The following is a 13,207-nucleotide window of genomic DNA, read 5'->3' on the forward strand; positions in this document are numbered from 1 at the left end:
TAATACCGGCGTGCCCCAGGGCTCAGTGCTCGGGCCTCTGCTTTTTTTAACACACGTTAATGATATTGCTGATTCTCTTTCTAGTATAACACGATTGTTTGCCGACGATAGCTCTTTAGCAGTTAATTCTAATGACATTAAATACACCGAGACAACGATAAATACAGATTTGAATATCATATCTCGTTGGGCAAAACAATGGCTAATTAAGTTTTATCCAGCAAAAGCTGAACTTATTACATGTATCTTTCACTAGCCAAACAAAATCGCAGTTTACCGAAACTTTATTTTCAAGACACAGTTTTATCCTTTGTTGATAGCCATAAACATTTCCGGGTTACTTTTAGCAATGATGGATCATGGCATGATCATATTTCCAATATAACTGCATCAGCAGCCAAAGTTCTAGGAACAATCATTGAATGAGAATGTTGAAATTCAAACTTAAGCGAAAAACATTGAATCAAATATATATTTCTTACCTAGGATCTTTATTGAATACGCATCGATAGTCTGGGACAGTGTACAATTATGAAAAAGATTTATAGATAGGGAATTCAATACGGACGCAGGCGAATTGTAACAGTATACTCGATTCAGTATAGAAGGTAACATAATAAGTTCTATCCGTTCCTTCATGCAACAGGCGGGTTCGCTATCAGACAGGAAGACCACCTATATGCAAACAAATTCTATTGGTATATAAATGTAGCCGTGGACGTGGGGGTACCAAAGTATTTCATTAGAACAATTTCCAGCCACTTTTGAACTAACACTTATTCATTAGAAAAAAATGCACATTACGCTACTTGTGGCACGTCGGGCTACAAAATTTATGCACATTTTGTTATTTACCTTCGTCTGCAAGCTTTGGAAAAACCTTCCTTAGTACAGATACACAACTCAGATTTTCTTATCAGTCTGGAATTACAAGATATAAAGAAAAATTCAAAGCACATTTCGTACCTTCCTTTTGTCATTTCGGAGACGAGATTCCCAAACATCACACGAACGAATAAGACAATAAAATGCAGCACTCTTTAATGCAGCCTAATTCACAAAACACTAACGAGATAACTCAGTTGTGAAATAAACGATATAGTAAGGGAAGATTGCAGATTCCGAATTTTGATGGTTCTCGGGATTTGGGCTGATTTCGGCTGGTACGGCTATTTTACTTGCAATTGATTCTAGGTGTCTAGAACACCCGAAGGGACATTCTTTGAAACATTTGTACAAGAACGGCCTGAAACGGGTACCCTGAAAATTCGTCAATTTCACAGTCGGGACTGTGCAAATTCGGGATTTGGGCTGATTTCGGCGGTCCGGATATTTTACTTGCAAATTGATGCTAGGAGGTCCTTAGAACAAAGCAGTGACCTACTGTGAACATTTGTACCAGGAGGCCTGCTGAACTGGTTACCCATGAAAAAATCGTTCATTTTCACAGGTCGGGACATGTGCAAATTCGGGGATGATTTGGCTGATTTTCGGCGGTTTCCCGGATATTTTACTTGCAATGATGCTAGGATGGTCTAGAACACAAGAGTGAACCTAATTTGAAAACATTTGTACCAGAAACGGCCTGCAACGGTACCCTGAAAAATCGTCAATTTTCCACAGGTCGGGACCTGTGCAAAATTCGGGATTTGGGGTGATTTCGGCGGTCCGGATATTTTACTTGCAATTGATGCTAGGATGGTCCTAGAACACCAAGCAGGGACTACTTTGAAACATTTGTACCGAACGGCCTGCAACGTACCCTGAAAAAATCGTCAAATGTTCCAAGGTCGGGGACCTGTGCAAAAGTCGGGCTTGGGCTGATTTCGCGGTACGGAGATTTTACTGAAATGATGCTAGGATGGTCCTAGAACACAAGCAGGACACCGACTTTGAACCCTTTGTACCAGAACGGCCTGCAACGTACCTGAAAAATCGTCAATTCACAGGTCGGGACATGTGGGCAAAAATTTCGGGATTTGGGCTTGATTTCGGCGGTCCGGATAGTGTAACTTGCAATTGATGCTAGGATGGTCCTAGAACCCAGCAGGACCTATTTGAAACATTTGTAACAGAAGGCCTTGCAACGGATACCTGAAAAGCGGTCAATTTTCAACAGGTCGGGACCTGTGCAAAAATTAGGGATTTGGGCTGATGTCGGCAGGGTCACAAATGACCGGTATTTTACCTTGCAATTGGCTAGGATGGGCCTAGAACACCAAGCAGTGACTAATTGAAAACATTTGTACAGAACGGCATGCAACGGACCTGAAAAATCGTCAATTTCAACCGGTAGGGACGCTGTGCAAAAATTGTCTGGATTTGCGGTGATTTAGGCAGGTCTCGTATAATTTTACTTGCAATTGATGCTCGGATCGGTCCTAGAAACACCAAGCAGTGACCTACTTGAAAACATTTGTACCAGAAAAGGCCTGTGCAACGGTACCTGAAAAAGAATCGTCAATTTTCACAGGTCGGGCCTGTTGCAAAAATCGGGATTTGGGCTGATTTAGGCGGTCCGGACTTTGACTTGCAATTGATGCTAGGAATGGTCCTAGAACACCAAGCAGGACCTTACTTTGAAACATTTGTACCAGAACGGCCTTGAAACGGTACCTGAAAAATAGTCATTTGCCAAGGTCGGGACTTTGTGCAAAATTAGGGGATTTGGCTGATTCGGCGGTCCGGATATTTTACTGCAATTGATGCTAGGATGGTCCAAGTAGAACACCAAGCAGTGACCTAATTTGAAAATTTGTACCAGAAGGCCTGCCAACGGTACCCTGAAAAATCGTCAATTTTACACAGGTCGGGACCTGTGCAAAATCGGATTGGGGCTATTTCGGCGGTCCGGATATTTTACTTGGCAATGATGCTAGGATGGTCCTAGAAACACCAAGCAGTGCCCTACTATTTGAAACATTTGTACCAGAACGGGCCTGCACGGATACACTGAAAAATCGTCAATTTTCCACAGGTCGGGAACTGTGCAAAAGTCGGGATTGGGCTGATTCGGCGGTCCGATATTTACTTGCAATGAATGCTAGGATGGTCCTTAGAACACAAGCAGTGACCTACTTTGAAACATTTGTAACCAAGAACGGCCTGCAAACGGATACCCTGAAAAATCGTTAAATGTCCACAGGTCGGGACCTGTGAAAAATTCGGGAATTTGGGCTGATTCGGCGCCGGTCCGGATATTACTTGCAATGATGCTAGGATTGGTCCAGAAAACACCCAGCAGGACCTAATTGAGAACATTTGTACCAGAAGGCCTGCAACGGTACCCTGAAAAATCGTCAATTTACACAGGTATGGGACTGTGCAAAATCGAGATTTGGGCTGCTGATTTTCGGCGGTTCCGAATTTACTTTGCAATGATGCTAGGATGGTCCTAGAACACAAGCAGTGACCTACTTTGAAAACATTTGTACCAGAACGGCCTTGCAACGGCTACCCTGGAAAAATGTCAATTTCCACAGGTTCGGGACTGTGCAAAATCGGGATTTGGGCCTGATTCGGCGGTCGATTTTTACCTTGCAATGATGCTAGGATTGGGTCCTAGAACACCAAGCGTGACCTAACTTTGAAAAAACATTTGTACCAGAACAGGCCTGCAACTGTAACCCTGAAAAATCGGTCAATGTCCACAGGTCGGCGGACCTGTGCAAAATTCGGGATGGTGATTTCGGCGGTCTCCGGAATTTTACTTGCAATTGATGCTAGGATGGTCCTAGACAACAAGCAGTGACCTACTTTGAAACATTTGTTACCAGAACGGCTGCAACGGTACCCTGAAAACTCGTCATTTTCACAGGTTCGGGACAGTGCAAAAGTCGGGATTTGGACATGATTTCGGCGGTCCGGATATTTTACTTGCAATTCTGATGCTAGGATGAGTCCTAGAACACCAAGCAGTGACCTACTTTGAAACTTTGTACTCAGACGGCCTGCAACGGTACCCAAACATCGTTCAATTTTCCACAGTCGGACCTGTTGCAAATTCGGGATTTGGGCCCTCCTGATGTCGGCGTCCAGATATTTTACTTGCAATTGATGCTAGATGGTCCTATGAACACCAAGCAGTGACCTACTTTGAAACATTTGTACCAGAACGGCCTGCAACGGTACCCTGAAAAATCGTCAATTTTCCACAGGTCGGGACCTGTGCAAAATTCGGGATTTGGGCTGATTTCGGCGGTCCGGATATTTTACTTGCAATTGATGCTAGGATGGTCCTAGAACACCAAGCAGTGACCTACTTTGAAACATTTGTACCAGAATGGCCTGCAACGGTACCCTGCAAAATCGTTCAAATTTTCCCACAGGTCGCGACCTTGTGCAAAATTCCGCCGATTTGGGTGAATTTCGGCGGGTCAGGATTTTACTTGCAATGATAGCTAGGATGGGCCTAGAACACCAAGCGTGGACCTCTTGACACATGTACCAGAACGGCCCTGCCAACGGTACCCTGAAAAAAAATCGTCACTTTCCACAGGTCGGACCGTGCAAAATTCGGGATTTGGGTGATTGCGGCGGTTTTTCCGGATATTTTACTTGCAATTGAGGTAGGAGGGTCCTAGAACACCAAGCAGTGACTACTTTTGAACATTTTGTTTGTACCAGACGGCCGTGCACGGTACCTGAAAATGTCGTCAATTTCCACAGGTCGGGACCTGTGCAAAATTAGGGATTTGGATGCGATTCGGCGGTCGGATATTTTACTTGCATGATGCAGTGGTCCTAGGTAGAAACACTCAAGCAGTGAACCCACGTTGAAACATTTGCTACCAGAACGGCCTCAACGGTACCCGAAAAATGTCTCAATTTTCCACAGGTGCAGGGACCTGTGGCAAAATTCGGGAGTTGGCGATTTCGGCAGGTCCGATATTTTACTTGCAATTGATGACTAGGATGAGTCCTAGACACACCAAGCAGTGACCTACTTTTAAACATTTGTACCAGAACGGATGCACGGGCCCTGAAAAATCGTCATTTTCCACAGGTCGGGAATCTGTGCAAAATTCGGGATTTGGGCTGATTTGGCGGTCAGGATTATTTTACTTGCATTGATGCTAGGTGGTCCAGAACCCCCAAGCAGTGACCTACTTGGAAAAATTTGTACCAGAACGGCCCGCACGGTACCATGAAAAATCGCAATTTCCAAAGGTCGGGGACCCTGTGCCAAAAATCGGGATTTGGGCTGATTTCGGCGGCCGGATCTTTTACTTGCAATTGATGCTGGATGGTCCTAGACACAAGAAGTGACCTACTTGAAAACAGTTTGCTTACCAGAACGCGCCTGCCACGGTACCCTGAAAAAAATCGTCAAGTTTCCACAGGTTCGGGACCTGTGCAAAATTCGGATTTGGGCGATTTCGGCGGTCCGGCTATTTTATTGCAAGATGTAGGATGGGTCCTAGAACACCAAGCAGTGACCTAACTTTAAACATTTGTAACCAGAAACGACTGAAAACGGTACCCTGAAAAATCGCAATGTTCCAAGTCGGGGACCTGATGCCAAAATCTCGGGGATTTGGGCTGATTTCGCGGTCCGGTCTTTTATTGCAATGATGCTAGGATGGTCCTAGAACACCAAGCAGTGACCCTACTTTGAAAAATTTTGTACCAGAACGGCCTGCAACGGTTCCCTGAAAAATCGTCAATTGTTTGTCCACAGGTCGGGACCTGTGCAAATCGGGTTTGGCCTGATTTCGGCGGTACCGGAGATTGTACTTGCAATTGATGCTAGGCTGGTCCTAGACCCAAGCAGTGACTACTTTGAAACATGTGTACCAGAAACGGCTGCAACGGTAACCTGAAAAAATGCGTCATTTTCCCACAGGTCGGGACCCTGTGCAAAATCGGGATTTGGCTGATTTCGGCGGTCCGGATATTTTACTTGCAATTGATGCTAGGATGGTCCTAGAACACCAAGCAGTGACCTACTTTGAAAAATTTGTACCAGAAACGGCCTGCAACGGCTACCATGAAAAATCGTCATTTTCAACAGGGTCGGGACCTGTGCAACAAATTCGGGATTTTGGGCTGATTTCGGCGGTACGGATAGTTTACATTGCAATTGATGATAGGATGGTCCTGAACCAACCAAGCAGTGACCTACTTTGAAACATGTGTACCAGAACGGCCTGCAACGTACCCTGAAAAATCGTCAATTTCCCAAGTCGGGACCGGGGCAAATTCGGGATTTGGGCTGTTTCGGCGGTCCCGGATATTTTAATTGCAAGTGAGCTAGGATGGTCCTAGAACACCAAGCAGTGACCTATTTGAAACATTGTACCAGAACGCATGCAAACGTACCCGAAAAATCGTCAATTTTTCCACAGGTCGGGGACCTGTGCAAAAATTCGGGGATTTGGGCTGATTTCGCGCGGTCCGGATATGGTTTACTTGCATTGATGCTAGGAGGGTCCTAGAACACCAAGCAGTTGACCTACTTGAAACATTTGTACCAGAACGGCCTGCACGGTACCCTGAAAAAATCGTTCAATTTCCCCAGGTCGGGACATGTGCAAAATGCGGGATTTGGGCTGATTTCGGCGGTCCGATATTGTACTGGCAATTGCATGCTAGATGTCCCTGAACACAAGACAGTGACCTACTTTGAACAGTTGTACCAGGAACGGCTGCAACGGTACCTGAACAATCGTCAATTTTCCACAGGTCGGAACTGTGCACAATTCTGGGAGTTGGGCTGAATTTCGGGCTGTCCGGATATTTACTTTGCAAATGATGGTAGGATGGTCCTTGAACACCAAGCAGTGACCTACTTGAAACATTTGTACAAGAACGGGCCTGCCAACGGTACCTGAAAAATCGTCAATTTCCACAGGTCGGGACCTGGCAAAATTCGGGATTGGGCTGTTCGGCGTGGTCCGGCAGTTTACTTGCAATGATGCTAGGATGGTCCTAGAACACCAACAGTGACCTACTTGAAACAGTTGTACCAGAACCGGCCTGCAACGGTACCCTGGAAAAATGTCAATTTTCCAAAAGGTCGGGACCTGTGCAAATTCGGGATTTGGGCTGAGTCGGCGGTCGGATATTTACTTGCAATGGATGCTAGGATGGTCCTAGAAAACCAAAGCAGTGAACCCTACTTTGAAAACATTTGTACCAGAACGGCCTGCAACTGGTACCCTGAAAAAATCGTCATTTTTCCACAGTCGGGACCGGTGCAAATTCGGGGAGGATTGGGCTGTTTCGGCGGTCGGAGATTACTTGCAATTTGCATGATAGGAGGTCCTAGAACACCAAGAAGTGACCTAATTTGAAACATTGTACCAAGAACGGCTGCAACGGTACCCTGAAAAATCGTCAATTTTCCCACAGTGGGACTGTGCAAAATTCGGGATTTGGGCTGAATTTGGCGGTTCCGGATATTTTACTTGCAATGATGCTAGGATGGTCCAGAACACAAGCAGTGACCTAACTTTGAAACATTTGCACCAGAACGGCCTGTGCACGGTACCCTGAAAAATCGTCCATTTTCCACAGGTGCGGGACCCATGCTGCAAATTCGGGATTGGGCTGATTTCGGCGGTCCGGAGTATGTTACTTGAAATGATGCTAGGATGGCGTCTAGACACAAAGCAGTGACCTGACTTTTGAACATTTGTACCAGAACGGCCTGCAACGGTTACCCTGAAAAATCGTCAATTTTCCACAGTAGGGACCTGTGACAAAATTCGGGATTTGGCTCGATTTCGGCGGTCCGGATATTTATTGCATTGATGATAGGATGGTCCTAGAACACCAAGCAGGTGACCTTCTTTGAAACATTTGTCCCAGACGGCCTGCAACCGTTAACCCGGAAAATCGTCAATTTTCCACAGGTCGGGACCTGGGCAAAATTCGGGAAGGGATTGGGCTGATTTCGGCGGTCCGGATATTTTACTTGCAATTGATGCTAGGATGGTCCTAGAACACCAAGCAGTGACCTACTTTGAAACATTTGTACCAGAACGGCCTGCAACGGATACCCTCAAAAATCGTCAATTTTCCACAGGTCGGGACCTGTGCAAAATTCGGGATTTGGGGTGATTTGGGCGGTCCGGATATTTTACTTGCAACTGATGCTAGGATGGTCCTAGAACACCAAGCAGTGACCTACTTTGAAAAATTTGTACCAGAACGGCCTGCAACGGTACCCTGAAAAATCGCCAATTTTCCACAGGTCGGGACCTGTGCAAAATTCGGGATTTGGGCTGATTTCGGCGGTCCGGATATGTGTGTTAACCTTGCACAAGGCATGTTGCTAGCGAGCATGCCCTAGCAACACCAAGCAGGACCTACTTTGAAACATTTTGTACAGAAACGGCCTGCAACCGGTACCCTGAAAAAATCGTCATTTCCACAGGTCGGGAACCTGTGCAAAATTGGGGGATTTGGCTTGATTCGGCGGTCCGGCATTTTACTTGCAATTGATGGTAGGATGGTACTAGAACACCAAGCAGTATGACCTATTTGAAAAACATTTGTACCGAACGGCCTTTGCAACGGTACCATGAAAAATTCGTCAATTTTCCACAGGTAGGGACCTGTGCAAAATCGGGATTTGGGCTGATTTCGGCCGGTCCGGATATTTACTTGCAATTGATGCTAGGATGGTCCGAACACCAAGCAGGACCTACGTTGAAACATTTGCTACCGAACGGCTGCAACGGTACACCTGAAAATCGTCATTTTCAACAGGTTCGGGACATGTGCAAAATCGGGAGGGAGTTGGGTGATTTCGGGCGGTCCGGATATTTACTTGCCAATGATGCTAGGATGGTCCTAGAAACCAAGCCGTGACCTACTTTTGAAACATTGGTACCAGAAGGCTTTGCAACGGGTACCTGTGAAAAATCGTCAATTTTCCACAGTTCGGGACCGTGCCAAATCGGGATTGGGATGATTTCGCGTCCGGAATAGATTGTACTTGCAATTGATGCTAGGATGGTCCTAGAACACCAAGCAGTGACTACTTTGAAACATTTGTACCAGAACGGCCTGCAACGGTACACTGAAAAATCGGCATTTTCACAGGTCGGGAACGGGTGCAAAATTCGGGGCTGTGGAGATGATTTCGGCGGGGCCGGCTATTTAATTGCAATTGATGCTAGGATGGTCCTAGAGAAACACAAGCAGAGTGACGACTTTGAACATTTGTACCACGAAACGGCCTGCAACGGTAACCGGAAAAATCGTCAATTTTCCACAGGTCGGACTGTGCAAAATTTCGGGATTTGGGCGATTGCGGCGGTAGGATATTTTACTTGCAAATGATGCTTAGGATGGTACTAGAAACACCCAAGCAGTGACCTACTTTGAAACATTTGTACCAGAAACGCCTGCACGGTACTGAAAAATAGTCAATTTTCCACAGGTCGGTGACGTGCAAATTCGGGATTGGGCTGATTCGTAGGTCGGATATTTACTTGCAATTGATGCTAGGATGCGTCCTAGAACCACCAAGCAGTGACCTACTTTGAAACATTTTGTACCAGAAGGCCTGCAACGGGTTCCCGGAAAAAATCGTCAATTTTCCACAGGTCGGGACCTGTGCAAATTTAGGGATTTGGGGCTGATTTCGGCGGGGTCCAGGATATTTTACTTGCATTGAGCTAGGATGGTGCTGAGAACACAAGGCAGTGCCCTACTTTGAAACCTTTGTACCAGAGGCTGCAACGGTACCCTGAAAAATCGTCAATTTTCCACAGGTCGGGACCTGTGCAAAATCGGGATTGGGCTGATTTCGGCGTCAGGATATTTTACTTGCAATGAGCTAGGAGGTCCTAGAACACAAGCAGTGACCTACTTGAAACATTTGTACCAGAATCGGCCTGCAACGGTACCCCTGAAAAATCGCTCAATTTTCACAGTCGGGACTGTGCAAAATTCGGGGATTGGCTGATTTCGGCGGTCCGGGATATTTACTGCAATTGATGCTGATATGGTCTAGAAACACAAGCAGTAGTGACCTATTTGAAACATTTGTACAGACGGCCTGCAAACGGTACCTGAAAAAATCGCAATTTTCCAAGGTCGGGGACCTGTGCAAATTCGGATTTGGGTGTGATTTCGGCGGGTCCGAGATATTTACTGCAAATTGAGCGAGGATGGTCCTAGAACACCAAGCAGTGACTACTTTGAAACATTTGTCCCAGGAACGGCTGAAACGGTACCCTGAAAATCGTCAATTTTCCACAGGTCGGGACCTGTGAAAATTCGGGATTTGGGCTGATTTCGCGCGGTCCGGATATTTACTGCAATTTGATGCTGAGGATGTCCTAGAACCCCAAGCGTGACCTACTTTGAACATTTGTACAAGACGGCCTGCAACGGTACCATGAAAAATCGTCAATTTTCCACAGGTCGGGACCTGTGCAAAATTCGGGATTTGGGCTGATTTCGGCGGTCCGGATATTTTACTTGCAATTGATGCTAGGATGGTCCTAGAACACCAAGCAGTGACCTACTTTGAAACATTTGTACCAGAACGGCCTGCAACGGTACCCTGAAAAAGCGTCCAATTTCCAGGTCGGGACCTGTGCAAAATTACGGATTGGGCTGATTTCGGTCGGTCGGATATTTTACTTGCAATTGGGATGCTAGATGGTCTAGACACCAAGCAGTGACCTACTTGAAAACCTTTGACAGAACGGCTGCAACGGTACCCTGTGACAAAATCGTCAATTTCCACAGGTCGGGACCTGTGCAAAATGCGGGATTTGGGCCGATTTCGGCGGGTCCGGATATTGTATTGCAAATTGATGCTGGGATGGTCCTCGAACACCAAGCAGTGACATACTTGAAAACATTGGTACAGAACTGCCTTGCAACGTACCCTGAAAAATCGTCAATTTTCCACAGGTCGGGACCTGTGCAAAATTCGGGATTTGGGCTGATTTCGGCGGTCCGGATAGTTACTTGCAATTGATGCTAGGATGGCCTAGACACGCAAGCATACCTAATTGAAAACATTTGTACAAGAAAGGCCTGCAACGGTACCCTGAAAAATCGTCAATTTTCCACAGGTCGGGACCTGTGCAAAATTCGGGATTTGGGCTGATTTCGGCGGTCCGGATATTTTACTTGCAATTGATGCTAGGATGGTCCTAGAACACCAAGCAGTGACCTACTTTGAAACATTTGTACCAGAACGGCCTGCAACGGTACCCTGAAAAATCGTCATTTTCACAGGTCGCGGACCTGTTGCAAATCGAGGATTGGGCTGATTTCGGCGGTCCGGATAGTTTACTTGCAATTGATGCTAGGATGGTCCTAGAACACCAAGCAGTGACCTACTTTGAAACATTTGTACCAGAACGGCCTGCAACGGTACCCTGAAAAATCGTCAATTTTCCACAGGTCTGGACAGTGAAAAATTCGGAGTTGGGCTGATTTCGGCGGTCGGATTATTGTACTTGCAAGTGATGCTAGATGGTCCAGAACACCAAGCAGGAACCACCTTACTTTGAAAAATTGTAACAGAGGCCGCAACGGTTACCCTGAAAATCGTCAATTTTCCACAGGTCGGACCTGTGGCAAAAATTCGGGATTTTGGCTGATTTCGGCGGTCCGTGATTATTTTACTTGCAATGATCTAGGAGGGTCCTAGAACCCAATCAGTGACCTACTTTGACATTGTTACCAGAACGGCTGCAACGGACCCTGAAAATCCGTCAATTTTCCACAGGTCGGGACCTGTGCAAAATTCGGGATTTGGGCTGATTTCGGCGGTCCGATATTTTTACTTGCAATTGATGCTAGGATGGTCCTGAAAGAACACAAGCAGGACCTACCTTTGAAACATTTGTACCAGAACGGCCTGCCAAAGGTACCTTGAACAAAATCGTCAATTTTCAACAGGTCGGGAAACTGTGCAAAAAATTCGGATTGGGTGATTGCGGGCGGTCCGGAGTATTTTACTTGCATTGATGGCGAGGATGGTCCTAGAACAAAAGAGGACCTTATTTGAAACATTTGTTACCAGAACGGCCTGCAACTGCGTACCCTGAAAAAATCGTATTTCCAAAGGTCGGGACTGTGCAAAATTAGGGATTGGGCTGATTCGGCGGTCCGGATATTTAATTGCAATTGATGCTAGGTATGGTACCGTAGAACACAAGCAGTGACCGACTTGAACATTTGTACCAGAAACGGCCGCAACGGTACCCTGAAAATCGTCAATTTTCCACAGCGGGACCTGTGCCCAAATTCGGGATTTGGTGCATTTCGGCGGTCCGATATTTTCGTGCAATTGATGACTAGGATGTCCTAGAACACCAAAGCAGTGACCTTACTTTGAAACATTTGTCCGACGGCCTGCACGGTACCCTGAAAACTCGTCAATTTTCCACAGGTCGGGACTGTGCAAAATCGGGATTTGGGCTGATTTCGGCGGTCCGGATTTACTTGCAATGATGCTAGGATGGTCCTAGAACAACAAGCAGTGACCTCTTTGAAACATTTGTACCAGAACACCGGCCTGCAACGGTACCTGAAAAATCGTCAAATTTTCACAGTCGGGGACCTGTGGTCAAAATTCGGGATTGGGTGATTCGGCCGCGGTCCGGATTTTTACTGCAATTGATGCTGGTGTACTTAGAACACAAAGCAGGAACCTACTTTGTGAAAACAAACATTTGTACCAGAACGGCCTGCAACGGTACCCTGAAAAATCGTCAACTTTCCACAGGTCGGGACCCGTGCAAAATCCGGATTTGGGCTGATTTCGGCGGTCCGGATATTTTACTTGCAATTGATGCTAGGATGGTCCTAGAACACCAAGCAGTGACCTACTTTGAAACCTTTGTACCAGAACGGCCTGCAACGGTACCCTGAAAAATCGTCAATTTTCCACAGGTCGGGACCTGTGAAAAATTCGGATTGGGTGATTTCGGCGGTCGGATATTTACTGCAATTGATGTAGGATGGGTCTAGGAAACACCAAGCAGTGACCGTACTTGAAACATTTGTACCACGGCCTGCAACGGTACCCTGAAAAAATCGTCAATTTTACCACAGGTCGGGACCGTGCAAAATTCGGATTTGGGCTGATTCGGCGTCCGGATATATTTTAATTGCACATTGATGCTAGGATGGTCCTAGAACACACAAGCAGTGACCTACTTTTGAAACATTTGTGTACAGACGGCCTGCACGGTTACCTGAAAAATTCGTAAATTTTCCACAGGCG

Source organism: Mercenaria mercenaria, chromosome 3, assembly GCF_021730395.1.
Source record: "Mercenaria mercenaria strain notata chromosome 3, MADL_Memer_1, whole genome shotgun sequence".
Classification (NCBI taxonomy): domain Eukaryota; kingdom Metazoa; phylum Mollusca; class Bivalvia; order Venerida; family Veneridae; genus Mercenaria; species Mercenaria mercenaria.